This window comes from Salmo trutta, chromosome 1 (genome assembly GCF_901001165.1).
Source record: "Salmo trutta chromosome 1, fSalTru1.1, whole genome shotgun sequence".
Lineage (NCBI taxonomy): Eukaryota > Metazoa > Chordata > Actinopteri > Salmoniformes > Salmonidae > Salmo > Salmo trutta.
The window spans coordinates 43,527,017-43,542,597 of NC_042957.1; positions in this window are offsets into that span (position 1 = coordinate 43,527,017).

Genomic DNA, 15,581 nt, shown 5'->3' on the forward strand with positions numbered 1-15,581 from the left:
GAGTCTTTGACAATTTTCAGGGCCTTCCTCTGACACCGCCTGGTATAGAGGTCCTGGATGGCAGGAAGCTTAGCCCCAGTGATGTACTGGGCCATTCGCACTACCCTCTGTTGTGCCTTACGGTCAGAGGCCGAGCAGTTTCCATACCAGGCAGTGATGCAACCAGTCAGGATGCTCTCGATGGTGCAGCTGTAGAACCTTTTGAGGATCTGAGGACCCATGCCAAATCTTTTCAGTCTCCTGAGGGGGAATAGGTTTTGTCTTGCCCACTTCACAACTGTCACGGTGTGCTTGGACCATGTTAGTTTGTTGGTGATGTGGACACCAACGAACTTGAAGCTCTCAACCTGCTCCACTGCAGCTCCGTTGATGAGAATGGGGACATGCTCAGTCCTCTTTTTCCTGTAGCCCACAATCATCTCCTTTGTCTTGATCATGTTGAGGGAGAGGTTGTTGTCCTGGCACCACATGGCCAGGTCTCTGACCTCCTCCCTATGGGCTCTCTCTTTGTTGTCGGTGATCAGGCCTACCACTGTTGTGTCATCGGAAAATGTAATGATGGTGTTGGAGTCGTGCCTGTCCGTGCAGCCATGAGTGAACAGTGAGTACAGGAGGGGGCTGAGCACGCACCCCTGAGGTGCCCCTGTGTTGAGGATCAGCGTGGCGGATGTGTTATTACCTACCCTTACCACCTGGGGGCGGCCCGTCAGGAAGTCCAGGATACAGTTGCAGAGGGAGGTGTTTAGTCCCAGGGTCCTTAGCTTATTGATGAGCTTTGAGGGCACAATAGTGTTGAACGCTGAGCTGTAGTCAATGAATAGCATTCTCACATAGGTGTTCCATCTGTCCAGGTGGGAAAGGGCAGTGTGGAGTGCAATAGAGACTGCATCATCTGTGGATCTGTTGGGGCGGTATGCAAATTGGAGTGGGTCTAGGGTTTCTGGGATAATGGTGTTGATGTGAGCCATGACCAGCCTTTCAAAGCACTTCATGGCTACAGACGTGAGTGCTACGGGTCGGTGGTCATTTAGGCAGGTTACCTTAGTGTACTTGAATATGTTTATATGTATATATTTTTATTCCATCCCTTTACATATGTGTGTATTAGGTAGTTGTTGTGAAACGGCACCGTCGAATCTACTAGAAGCACAAGCATTTCGATACACTCGCATTAACATCTGCTAACCATGTGTATGTGACCAATAAAATTTGACTTGATTTGATGTCCTGAGCATGTTTAACCCAAATCTCAAAGTTCACACACCAACAGACAGTGCATCAAGATGCTACAGAATGAGTGCACAGAATAGCAATATTTAAAAGTATAAAAATGTGTATTTACTTGACAGCAACAATAGGCACTATTGTCAAATAAATAAATATGTAAATACATATATAACCTTGAAAGACAAATAAATACATGTGTTATATTGCAGTTTGACATGGCACATTACATAATTGTTGAATGGTAGGTACAGTATATAAATCAGTTCTGCAAGTTCAAATTCATGTTCTGTTGGACCACAGAAGGCTATCAGAGTTGTGTTTCAGGATGAATTCTAGGGTGTACAGGAGTTCTTTTCGAACCACTTCCCAGGCGCAGTAACTGAAATTCTGTGAAAATAAACATTTACTGTTAAGGAAATGTAGGTTTATATTTACATAGAGATAGTATCTAAACAGTGTTTTCCATGATAGTGTATTTGCTTGTACCCTACTTTTTCTTTTAGGACAGCTGCTATGTTCCTGAAGTATGTATTCAGCATCTTTGCCCTGATTAGATAATCTCGTGTATTCACACTCCCCATCATCTGACACAAGAAGAAAATAATTCAAACATCACCATACCAGACTTAAACAGTTAAGCTATCTGTATAGGCATAGATAGGTACTCACACATTTGCTCTCTTTCATCTGACGGTAGATAATGTTCTGAAAATACTCCAATTTATGTTGGTCCCATATTGTTGGCAGTTCGTCAGTTCCAAACAATGTGTCGATGTTCTTCAATGTCTCATAAATAGCCTTAGCACCACTGCTGCTCAACTGAAACGGACAACAATAATTTCAAATAACATAAATGGCATCGTAAAGTTGTCTGTCTACTTTCTAATCCTAACGGTTGCAAATACTCTTTCATGCTGTAAAGAACACCTGGATATGCGCCCATGCGCTTACCTGTGGCGCGCCGGAGGTTGCGAAAGCAGTGGCTGGGAATACCACGAAGACATTATTATCCTGCAAGCACTCCAGTGGAAAATGACCCCCCTGGAAGAAAGAGGAAACACAGAAGTCAGGTTGAGCTAGTCAGTTAATAAACATAGTTAGATAATACAATTCAAGTCAAAAATAATAAAAAAAATTGTACCATGTCTCTCAGTAGGTTGTAGGTTGTTCCCACAAGATGTCGTTGTAGCTGGCAAGGCATGGGCATCGAGAAAACTTGCACGAGGCAGAGGAAGGCGCTCATCCAAGTGATAATCTGATGTGCCATTCTTAGGGTAGTTAGATGATCTGCAACAGAGTATCATTGTTAGTTGAATATAATCCTGAAAATGATTCATTCGTTGAAACCTGAAGCAATGATCAAATGATATATTGACTCACCTATTGCCAGTATAGTACACATTTCAGAATGTCGTTTGTCTTCTGATAGAGTCCGAATGTTGTTTGTGTTCTGAGCCCATATCTGCGGCTTAATTGAAATTGTAAGAATTTAAAGGATGTACAAAAAGTCACTAAGTTTAAGTAAAAAATGAATGAATTTGGGAACGTTTGGCCAAGTCAAAACCGCAATAGGCCTACCGGATTTCTCTTTCGCATCCTCCACTTTATTTATTTTATTTTACTTCACCTTTATTTAAACAGGTAGGCCAGTTGAGAACAAGTTCTCATTTACAACTACGACCTGGCAAAGATAAAGCAAGCAGTGCGACAAAAACAACAACACAGAGTTACACAAGGGATGATCAAACGTACAGTCAATAACACAATAGAAAAGTCTATGTACAGTGTGTGCAAAAGTAAGATTAAGGGAGGTAAAGGCAATAAATAGGCCATAGAGGCGCAATGATTACAATTTAGCATTAACACTTCTCTCTCATCATGTGCCTAATGTGTCCTCAGTAGGCTAGGTCTAAACAATGTAACTCATCTTGCCTTGCGAAGGCTCAAACATTGCTAAAACAGAGAGAGGGGGAGAGAGAGAGAGAATATCGACACTTACATGAATGCAGTAGACCTCTATATGTCTTCAATCATCTGAATAATATCGGCAACCTTGAACCAAATCTCTGCGTTAACATTAACATGTTTTTATATTTTGTCGTTACTTATCTAAATAAACCAGTTTTGCCAATGTGTTGTGATAACCTTATCGTAGGTTTATCAGAAAATGACGTAAAACATTTAAAACGGCCTACAACATGCGATCATGCTGGACATGCTACACTGTAAAAAAACATCCAGTTAATAGACTGTAAAACTACAGACTAAAAAGGAACATATATAATCTGTATAAAAACGGTGATTTACCTTCCATAAAATAAAGTTTATTACTGCAGTTTTACGACATGAACTCCTATTTTTACATGGAATCCTCTTTTCTTTTGCTGGCATTGGTTGTGCAAATAAATAATTGGCCAGCTAAAAAGCATAAATAACTCCTTAATTGATGGCAAAATATAGCTAGAACACAGATTATAATCATCATTTTACAAAAAAACGACTCTCAATCGATCAGTTGTGAAAATAGAGAATTAGACAGCTTAAACCCAGAAATGACTCCTGAATTGATGACAAAATATAGCTAGAATACAGATATTTGTCATAATATTACAAAAATCTACTCTCAATATAACTGGTATCTGTTGTGAAAACAGAGAATTAGTCAGCTAAAAAACAGACACAACTCAGACACAAAAAACAGACACAAAAAACTAAATGATTCCTTAATTGATGCCAAAGTTACACAAAAATACAGATAATTGTCATAATATTACAAACACCTACTCTTGATCTAACTGGCATCATTTGTGAAAATAGAGAATTGGTCAGCTAAAAACATACTCCTTAATCGATGACAAAATAAAGCTAGAAAACAGAGAATTATCATAATATTACAAAAATCTCCTCTCAATGTAACTATTATTGGTTGTGAAAATAAAGAATTCTCCAGCAAAAAAAAACGAAATAACAGACATTACACAGGGATTTCCTGATATATATTTTCACAAGATGTATTACGTATATTAAGTTATTCAATACACGTTCAAACCTTGACCTGTGCGTGCAGTTGCATGGCAGAGAGGTAAAGGGGTAGAAAAGGGGGGATGGGAGGGGTGTGTTAAGAAGAGGGGTATCAGGTAAACTCAGTGTACAATCTAAAGGCGAAAGAAACGCACACACATTTAGGCGAGGTGCAGGCTAGCGGAGTAGAACGCTTGAAAAATGAAAGGAGAGCCCCACACTCTAAGAGCTCAGATGCAATAATTGAATAACCTTATATCCAACGTTTCGACAGACGAGCTGTCTTCATCAGGGTACAATGACAAACACTGCGGGGTGACTAGCGTATATAGTGTCAAAGGACACACACAGGTGTCTGTAATCATGACCGGCTGTGGCCTGATATCGCTGGTTAATTCGCATATATTAAAATAACATACAAAAACAAAAATGGATAGCGTACGATCATAGATTCCATTTGGCTATATAAGCCTACAAACATTTACAATAGGCAAAATCACAATAATCACAAGAATGGCTTCAGATCAAAGTCTACGTTGAGACCGAAGGGAGCAAGGGTCTTTAAATTAAAGATCCAGGCAGCCTCTCATTTTAACAATACATTGTCGAGGTCACCCCCTCTCCTAGGGAGGGTGACATTTTCGATGCCAATATAACGTAGGGACGAAATCGAGTGGTTTGCTTCCAGAAAGTGGGTCGCAGCTGGGTAAATCGAGTTTTTGCACCTAATGATGCTCTGCGATTCGTACTTTTAATTCGCGCTTTGTTTTACCCAGATCATTTTTACCACAAGGACAAGTTATACGATAAATAACTAAGTGGAGCACGTGATAACACCTTTGATTGGGATCTGTTTCCCTGTTTGGGGGTGTTTGAAGGATCTACATTTATAAGTGCCATTGCATTGAGCACAGCAATTACACTTGTAGTTTCCATTCAGTAGGGGCGCAAATAGACGTTGTGCAGGGATATCTTGGCGTGGTAAATCAGAGTTTACATATTGATCGCTGAGATTTCTGCCCCGCGAGAATATGACCAAGGGAAGGCCCGAAAACACGTTACTGATACTGTCATCGGATATTTGAATGTGCCAATGTGTATGAACGATTGTTCAGAGCACTTTGAATAGCAGGTAGTTAGAACGCAAGAAGGCTTATTTTGCGAGACTGACCTTGAAAAAGGTCATGTCTCGTTTTTGTTTTGAATTTTCAGTACATTTTCAGTATTAATCAGACCATTTTTGTACCCCGTCTCCTTGAATTTTCTTTGCATCTCAGCCATGTTTCTGTTGAAATCTGATTAGTTTTTTGCAAATGATTTTGATTCGACAGAATTGGCTGTAGGGCAAACTGTTTTTCAAGGGAAGTGGGTGACAACTATCAGCCCTCAACAAACTGTTACGATCAGTAGGTTTCCTGTAAAGATCAGTGTATAGAACATTATCTTCACAAAAGATCAGAATACCAAGGAAACAGATTTGATGTGTGTCAGATTGCATAGTAAATCTCAGATGCTCAGAACAGGAGTTAAGACAAGCATGGAACATTTGGAGCTGTTTTGCATCACCCCTCCATAGAACAAAAATATAATCAATATACCGTTTCCATATAATAATGTTAGGCAAAAAAAACAAAAACATTTTTGAGTGGATTGAAAATAGACTGTTTCTCCATGTAACCCACATACAAATTAGCATAGTTAAAAGCCATGGGGGATCCCATAGCAGTACCCTTCGTCTGAATAAAGAAATCATTTAGAAACATGAAGTAGTTCTGTGTGAGTACTATTTCAGCCAACGTTATAATGCATGCACTGGAAGGTAGTTCATCAGGGTCACGTTGCAGAAGAAAATGTTCCTCAGCTTCAATACCGCCCTCGTGTGCAATATTTATGTATAACGACTCAACATCAAAAGCAACTAACAAAGTATTCTCAGGGAGAGGATCAAGAGATTCAATAATAGAGATCATACTGCTGGTGTCTTTAAGGACTGTCATATCGGATTGTAAATCAAGCAAAGCTTGTTTTTCATCCTTAGGTAAATGATGGAAATATATGTACTCCTGTTTGTTCTTAGGGAGATGAACAACATATTTTTCAACGAGTCTGCATTATGTCTCAATAGAGAGATTGCGATTGGCTGGAGGTATGAAATAACTCTTACTTCTAAAAGGAGTCGGAATATGTGCAGGTGAGCAACCTACATGTCCAGTATAAATTTCACGATTAGGGGAGCTAAAGTATTCCCTTAAACTGATGTTTCTGAAAAACTTAAACATGTCTACCTTAACATCAATATCGTTGCACTGAGTTGTAGGGACACATTATAACCCTTTATTATTAAGCAAGGAGACATGGGCAGGGCTCAATATCTTGCTTGATAAATTAAAGACACTCAGTCCCGTGGGTTCTGGGACCGTGTGAACGGTCCCCTCTGCCTCTGGTAGTCGTTTCGTCTTACCCCGTCTGGTGCGGCATCTCGTCTGTGCGCGTGCCCACGGAGACCTGGTCAGTACATTATTATTAGGTTATTATAAAATTATATAATTATTATTAGATATTAGGTTATTAAAGTATTGCATCTGAACTCCTAGAGTGTGCGGCTTTCCTTTAATTTTTCAAAGCTTGACAGTCACGGTGTCAAACATAGGAAATTCAATTAAAGCATTTTTTTAAGCCAAAATATATCAGTATTTTGACATTTTGGTTATACAATTTAGGTCAAGTTATTATTCTGTCGTCCTAACCCACAACTACATTTGAAGTCGAAAGTTTACATACACCTTAGCCAAATACATTTAAACTCAGTTTTTCACAATACCTGACATTTAATCCTAGTAAGAATTCGCTATCATAGGTCAGTTAGGATCACGACTTTATTTTAAGAATGTGAAATGTCGGAATAATATGGGAGAGAGACTGATGTATTTCAGCTTTTACTTCTTTCATCACATTCCCAGTGGGTCAGAAGTGTACATACACTCAATTAGTATTTGGAAGCATTGCCTTTAAATTGTTTAACTTGAGTCAAACTTTTCGTGTAGCCTTCCACAAGCTTCCCACAATAAGTTGGGTGAATTTTGGCCCATTCCTCCTGACAGAGCTGGTGTAACTGAGTCAGGTTTGTAGGCCTCCTTGCTCCCACATGCTTTTTCAGTTCTGCCCACAAATGTTCTATAGGATTGAGGTCAGGGCTTTGTGATGGCCACTCCAATACCTTGACTTTGTTGTCCTTAAGCCATTTTGCCACAACTTTGGAAGTATGCTTGCGGTCATTGTCCATTTGGAAGAACCATTTGCGACCAAGCTTTAACTTCCTGACTGATGTCTTGAGATGTTGCTTTAATATATCCACATAATTTTCCTTCTTCAGGATGCCATCTATTTTGTGAAGTGCACCAGTCCCTCCTGCAGCAAAGCATCCCCACAACATGATGCTGCCACCCCCGTGCTTCACGGTTGGGATGGTGTTCTTCGGCTTGCAAGCCTCCCCCTTTTTCCTCCAAACATAACGATGGTCATTATGGCCAAACAGGTCTATTTTTGTTTCATCAGACTAGAGGACATTTCTCCAAAAAGTATGATCTTTGTCCCCATGTGCAGCTGCAAAGCGTAGGCTGGCTTTTTTATGGCGGTTTTGGAGCAGTGGCTTCTTCTTTGCTGAGCGGCCTTTCAGGTTATGTCGATATAGGGCTCGTTTTACTGTGGATATACATACTTTGGTACTTGTTTCCTCCAGCATCTTCACAGGGTCCTTTGCTGTTGTTCTGGGATTGATTTGCACCTTTCGCACCAAAGTATGTTCATCTCTAGGAGACAGAACGTGTGTCCTTCCTGAGCGGTATGACGGCTGCGTCGTCCCATGGTGTTTATACTTGCGTAGTATTGTTTGTACAGATTAACGTTTTATCTGAGGTCTTGGCTGATTTATTTTGATTTTCCTATGATGTCAAGCGAAGAGGCACTGAGTTTGAAGGTAGGCCTTGAAATACATCCACAGGTACACCTCCAATTGACTCAAACTTTGTCAATTAGCCTATCAGAAGCTTCTAAAGCCATGACATAATTTTCCAAGCTGTTTAAAGGCACATTCAGCTTAGTGTATGTAAACTTCTGACCCACTGGAATTGTTATGAAGTTCATTATAAGTGAAATAATCTGTCTGTAAACAATTGTTGAAAAAATGACTTGTGTCATGCACAAAGTTGATGTCCTAACTGACTTGCCAAAACTATAGTTTGTTAACAAGAAATTTGTGGAGTGGTTAAAAAATCAATTTTAATGACTCCAACCTAAGTGTATGTAAACTTCCGACTTCACCTGTATATGGGGGGATGGGAGATGTGTGGTGGCCAAGGAATGTCGCTCCTAATGCAAAAATATTTATTGAACTCAAACTTTACATATACTATGTCAAACATTCACTTTAAAGCAACTTACAACATGCTAATGTAAAAACTTTCAGTTCTAAGATTTTGGTCAAGTGTTTTTTATCATCTGCCTGTTTCTTGACTGCGTGCTGCAGCCGGTGGATTTAAGTGCCTGTATGTGTGCGTGCGCAAGGCTACTCCCTCCATTCATAGTCTGCATTGTTTGAGATCAGAGAAGTAACTTTTGGATTGATTGCGTGCTGCTTTCTTGAATTCTTCTCCACTTTGTACCCCTTATCTTGGTTGATCTTGAATAGGCACCTGCGTTGGATGAAATAACATAAATAATGTCATTCTATACTAGTGTGTCCGCCATTCTTAATCGCTAGCACTGGTCCTCTACCCCTCCAGATACAATCATTTGATTTGTTGACTAACAAAAATTAACCTGTAAAAATAAATTTATTAAATTGAAAGAGGCTACATGTAGGATGTTTGCAATGTGATATTAGAAAATGTCTATGATACAGTTAAACAGTGGAACGATAATGTTTCACAATGTTTTTTCACCAGAAAGTAAATTGGGTGCATAGAAAGTGTATCCTGAAATGCTACATTTCTATTGGCCAAAAAGGGACTGGTGTGGTTCTGTTTTGAAATTGAAGGTTGTAGTTAAGAAAAGTACTGAAAATAAAAAAAATATTGCTTCGATTAAATCACAAATGAAAGATCTATGCCAATTATTGTCTGCCCCCAAAATATAATTTAGGCTACAACATGAGGGATCATACTTACGCATCCCTCCAATTCCTTAATTACTGTTGGGGCTAGGGGGCAGTATTTTCACGGCCGGATAAAAAACGTACCCGATTTAATCTGGTTACTACTCCTGCCCAGAAACGAGAAAATGTATATAATTAGTAGATTTCAATAGAAAAACACTCTAAAGTTTCTAAAACTGTTTGAATGGTGTCTGTGAGTATAACAGAACTCATATGGCAGGCCAAAACCTAAGAAGATTCCATACAGGAAATGCCCTGTCTGACAATTTGTTTTCCTTCTGTTGCATCTCTATCGAAAATACAGCATCTGTGCTGTAACGTGACATTTTCTAAGGCTTCCATTGGCTCTCTAAAGCCGCCAGAAATTGGAATGGGGTGTCTGCTGTGTCTGGGCGAAGAACAGCAGGATAATTTGTAAGTGGTCAGCGTGGGGACAGTGACACTGGAGATGCGCGGTCACGAGACTACTCAATTTTTTTCTTTCAGCCTTTGAATGAATACAACGTTGCCCGGTTGGAATATTATCGCTATTTTACAAAATAGCATAAAAACTGATTTTAAACAGCGTTTGACATGCTTCTAAGTACGGTAATGGAATATTTTGAAATGTTTTGTCACGAAATGCGCTCGCGCATCACCCTTCGGATAGTGACCTGAACGCACGAACAAAACGGAGCTATTTGAATATAACTATGGATTATTTGGAACCAAAACAACATTTGTTGTTGAAGTAGAAGTCCTGGGAGTGCATTCTGACGAAGAACAGCAAAGGTAATTCCATTTTTCTAATACTAATTATGAGTTTAGGTTGTCCCAAACTTGGTGGGTGTCAAAATAGCTAGCCGTGATGGCCGAGCTATGTACTCAGAATATTGCAAAATGTGCTTTTGCCGAAAAGCTATTTTAAAATCTGACACCACGATTGCATAAAGGAGTTCTGTATCTATAATTCTTAAAATAATTGTTATGTATTTTGTGAACGTTTATCATGAGTAATTTAGTAAATTCACCGGAAGTTTGCGGTGGGTATGCTAGTTCTGAACATCACATGCTAATGTAAAAAGCTGTTTTTTGATATAAATATGAACTTGATTGAACAAAACATGCATGTACTGTATAACATAATGTCCTAGGAGTGTCATCTGATGAAGATCATCAAAGGTTAGTGCTGCATTTAGCTGTGGTTTGGGTTTATGTGACATATATGCTTGCTTGGAAAATGACTGTGTGATTATTTGTGTCTATGTACTCTCCTAACATAATCTAATGTTTTGCTTTCGCTGTAAAGCCTTTTTGAAATCGGACAATGTGGTTAGATTAACGAGAGTCTTATCTTTAAAATGGTGTAAAATAGTTGATTGTTTTAGAAAATTGAATTGTGGTATTTTAGTTGGTTTTGTATTTCGCGCCGTGCGATGCCATTGGCTGTTGGTTAGGGGTTCCGCAGGCGGAACGGGGTTCCGCTAGCGGAACGTCTGTCCTCAACAGGTTTTTAACTTAACTAGTTCACCTGTTTTTGAACAGGTTCAGTGTTTCTTTATTCCATGTGACAGGAGTCAGGCTGTTAATTAACTGGGCCATTTATTCCAAAGTCTCTAATGCAACCACAGAGACGTCCTCGCCCTGTATAAAAGAAAACAAGGTTTTAGGCATTAGGATGTCTCATAAATTCTATGGTTAAACTTCCAATTTATAATTTTAAAATTGCAATCACATCCTACACTCTAGTTTAATCCATCCAAATATTGCTACATGATACATTTCAGTATCTTACCTGTGTGTTCTTGTAAACATGCTCTGGAAACATGAGCTCGACTTTTCTTTTCGACACAGACCTGGAAATTGTCCACCCTGAAATAAAGTCATATCAATATCAAAAAGTGAACTGTATTGGAATAGTATCCATAAATGAAACATTGTGGTACAGAGAGTGAAAGCATTGGTTACATAAAACGTGCTATAATACAATAAAATAAATGTAGGTGTAATAATTAGATATATTGAGCATCAAATTGTGCACACCAAATAGCGGACAGGTGCAGAAATAGCACACTAGCGCATGAACTGTGTCCACCGGCACAGATCGGATGCTGCCGTGTATAAACAGAACAGAGTCAGATAGATACACATCCATTTCAAGGCTAGCATGAATATTTGAATATTTTGTCGTTCGGAGAGACTAGCAGGCCTACAAGAATAAACCAATTTGCCAATGTGTTGTGATAACATTATCGTAGGTTAATCAATTTTAAAATCCTCATTATTTAGTTCAACTACTGTCTTACCTCATCAGAAGCCAAAATTAGAAATGTTTATGCCATTGTTTGAAACGATGTAAATGTAAAAACCACTGTATAGCTTCCAAATGTAGTTCAAACTAACCCATAACTTTAATCTCATAGATGGACATTCCTTTCATCCTTAGTTCTTTGACAATGATTACTTTTCTCCAACCCCAATCCTCAGCTATTGAGAAAAATAGTGGTTCAGTGACCGCTTTGGTGTTGTTTGAACAGCAGATTGCTCCTTTAAAAAAAGTCAGTCTATAAACAAATGAATGCATGAAAGAATGAGGATGAATGACTGAATATATTAATGAATTAATAAAAATGATGAGAGAATAATTATTTGATTTTATTGTAAAGGAATAAATACATAGCCTTCACATATAAATGTCAGTCAACCAATGTAATGTTTCATTACATTACATTACAACGGAACGATTTGATTAGTGTAATGTTAGCTAGCTAGCTACATAGTTGCTACATAGTTGTCTTTGCATCAAGGATAAAGGTGTAGCTGAAGGTGTAGGTGTAGCTTTGAGAAACTAACTTTGAGAAACTAACAAGGTTAGCTAGCAAGCTGTATTCATTCATTCGCGCCGTTTTCCAAACGGCGTCAACACCACAACACCACAGCCACTGCTAGCTAGCCAACTTTACCAACTAGCAGTACTGTAGAAACTAAATACATTACAACGGAACTATTTGATTAGTGTAATGTTAGCTAGCTACATAGTTGTCTCTGTATAAAAGATAAAGGTAAACGCAGCCACCGCTAGCTAGCCAACTCTACAGCTAGCAGTACTGTATCATTTTTAGTCTAAGATTTTTGCAACGTAAGCTTAACTTTCTGAACTTTCGAGTTGTGTAGTCCACTTGTGTAGCTAGCAGGACTGACTTTGTGTTAGCTAGCCAATGTTTAATTACTTCTGCGTTATGAAAGGAACTAGACATGGACACGAATGATCCATTGGTAGTTTGTTGTAACCAAGTATTGGTGCTAACATTGTGTATTGGTGCTAACGGTGTGTTATTGGATGCTAGCATGCTAGTTAGCTACGGCGTCATAGGACACGGTGCACTGGGTGGGTTTCACGGAAGAATACTGTACCAAGTTATCTAGCTGAATAAACTAAGTTTGAGCCTATTCCTGGAAACATTGAACCACTGTAGTTTACATCAATTATAATTTCTAAAGTGGAAGTTGGAAAAGTTATATTTGAGTGTTTCAGTGAATGGTTAGTGAGGGAGGCCCTGCTCTCTAGCTTCCCCAGTTGTTTAGTTAATTTTCATTCCAATCTCCTTTTCATTAGCGTAGCCTCTCCTGTAGCCTGTCAACTATGTGTCTGTCTATCCTTGTTCTCTCCTCTCTGCACAGGCCACACAAACGCTTCACACCGCATGGCCACTGCCACTCTAACCTGGTGGTCCCAGCGCGCACGACCCACGTGGAGTTCCAGGTCTCCGGCAGCCTCTGGAACTGCCGGTCTGCGGCCAACAAGGCAGAGTTCATCTCAGCCTATGCTACCCTCCAGTCCCTCGACTTCTTGGTGCTGACGGAAACATGGATTACCACAGAAAACACTGCTACTCCTACTGCTCTCTCCTCGTCTGACCACGTGTTCTCGCATACCCCGAGAGCATCTGGTCAGTGGGATGGTGGCACTGGAATCCTGATCTCTCCCAAGTGGACATTCTCTCTTTCTCCCCTGACCCATCTGTCTATCTCCTCCTTTGAATTCCATGCGGTCACAGTCACTAGCCCATTCAAGCTTAACATCCTTATCATTTATCGCCCTCCAGGTTCCCTTGGAGAGTTCATCAATGAGCTTGATGCCTTGATAAGTTCCTTTCCTGAGGATGGCTCACCCCTCACAATTCTGGGTGACTTTAACCTCCCTACGTCTACCTTTGACTCATTTCTATCTGCCTCCTTCTTTCCACTCCTCTCCTCTGTTGACCTCACCCTCTCACCGTCCCCCCTACTCACAAGGCAGGCAATACGCTTGACCTCATCTTTACTAGATGCTGTTCTTCTACTAATCTCACTGCAACTCCCCTCCAAGTCTCCGACCACTACCTTGTATCCTTTTCCCTCTCGCTCTCCTACAACACTACTCACTCTGCCCCTACTCCGATGGTATTGCGCCGTCGCAACCTTCACTCTCTCTCTCCTGCTACTCTCTCCTCTTCCATCCTATCATCTCTTCCCTCTGCTCAATCCTTCTCCAACCAATCTCCTGATTCTGCCTCCTCAACCCTCCTCTCCTCCCTTTCTGCATCCTTTGACTCTCTATGTCCCCTATCCTTCCGGCCGGCTCGGTCCTCCCCTCCTGCTCCGTGGCTTGACGACTCATTGCGAGCTCACAGAACAGGGCTTCGGGCAGCCGAGTGGAAATGGAGGAAAACTAGCCTCCCTGCGGACCTGGCATCTTTTCACTCCCTCCTCTCCACATTTTCTTCCTCTGTTTCTGCTGCTAAAGCCACTTTCTACCACTCTAAATTCCAAGCATCTGCCTCTAACCCTAGGAAGCTCTTTGCCACCTTCTCCTCCCTCCTGAATCCTCCTCCCCCCCCCCTCCCTCTCTGCGGATGACTTTGTCAACCATTTTGAAAAGAAGGTTGACGATATCCGATTCTCGTTTGTTAAGTCAAACGACATCGCTGGTCCTGCTCACATTGCCCTACCCTATGCTTTGACCTCTTTCTCCCCTCTCTCTCCAGATGAAATCTTGTGACTTGTGACGGCCGGTCACCCAACAACCTGCCCGCTTGACCCTATCCCCTCCTCTCTTCTCCAGACCATTTCCGGAGACCTTCTCCCTTACCTCATCTCACTCATCAACTTATCCTTGACCGCTGGCTACGTCCCTTCCGCTCTTCAAGAGAGCAAGAGTTGCACCCCTTCTCAAAAAACCTACTCGATCCCTCCGATGTCAACAACTACAGACCAGTATCCCTTCTTTCTTTTCTCTCCAAAACTCTTGAACGTGCCGTCCTTGGCCAGCTCTCCTGCTATCTCTCTCAGAATGACCTTCTCGATTCAAATCAGTCAGGTTTCAAGGCTGGTCATTCAACTGAGACTGCTCTTCTCTGTGTCACGCAGACGACACACAATTAATCTTCTCCTTTCCCCCTTCTGATAACCAGGTGGCGAATCGCATCTCTGCATGTCTGGCAGACATATCAGTGTGGATGACGGATCACCACCTCAAGCTGAACCTCGGCAAGACGGAGCTGCTCTTCCTCCCGGGGAAGGAATGCCCTTTCCATGATCTCGCCATCATGGTGGACAACTCCATTGTGTCCTCCTCCCAGAGTGCTAAGAGCCTCGGCGTGACCCTGGACAACACCCTGTCGTTCTCCGCTAACATCAAGGCGGTGACCCGATCCTGTAGGTTCATGCTATACAACATTTGCAGAGTACGACCCTGCCTTACACAGGAAGCGGCGCAGGTCCTAATCCAGGCACTTGTCATCTCCCGTCTGGATTACTGCAACTCCCTGTTGGCGGGGCTCCCTGCCTGTGCCATTAAACCCCTACAACTCATCCAGAACGCCGCAGCCCGTCTGGTGTTCAACCTTCCCAAGTTCTCTCATTGAAGCTTGCATCTGCTACAAGACCATGGTGCTTGCCTACGGAGCTGTGAGGGGAACGGCACCTCCATACCTTCAGGCTCTGATCAGGCCCTACACCCAAACAAGGGCACTGCGTTCATCCATCTCTGGCCTGCTGGCCCCCCTACCTCTGCGGAAGCACAGTTCCCACTCAGCCCAGTCAAAACTGTTCGCTGCTCTGGCACCCCAATGGTGGAACAAGCTCCCTCACGACGCCAGGACAGTGGAGTCAATCATCACCTTCCGTAGACACCTGAAACCCCACCTCTTTAAGGAATACC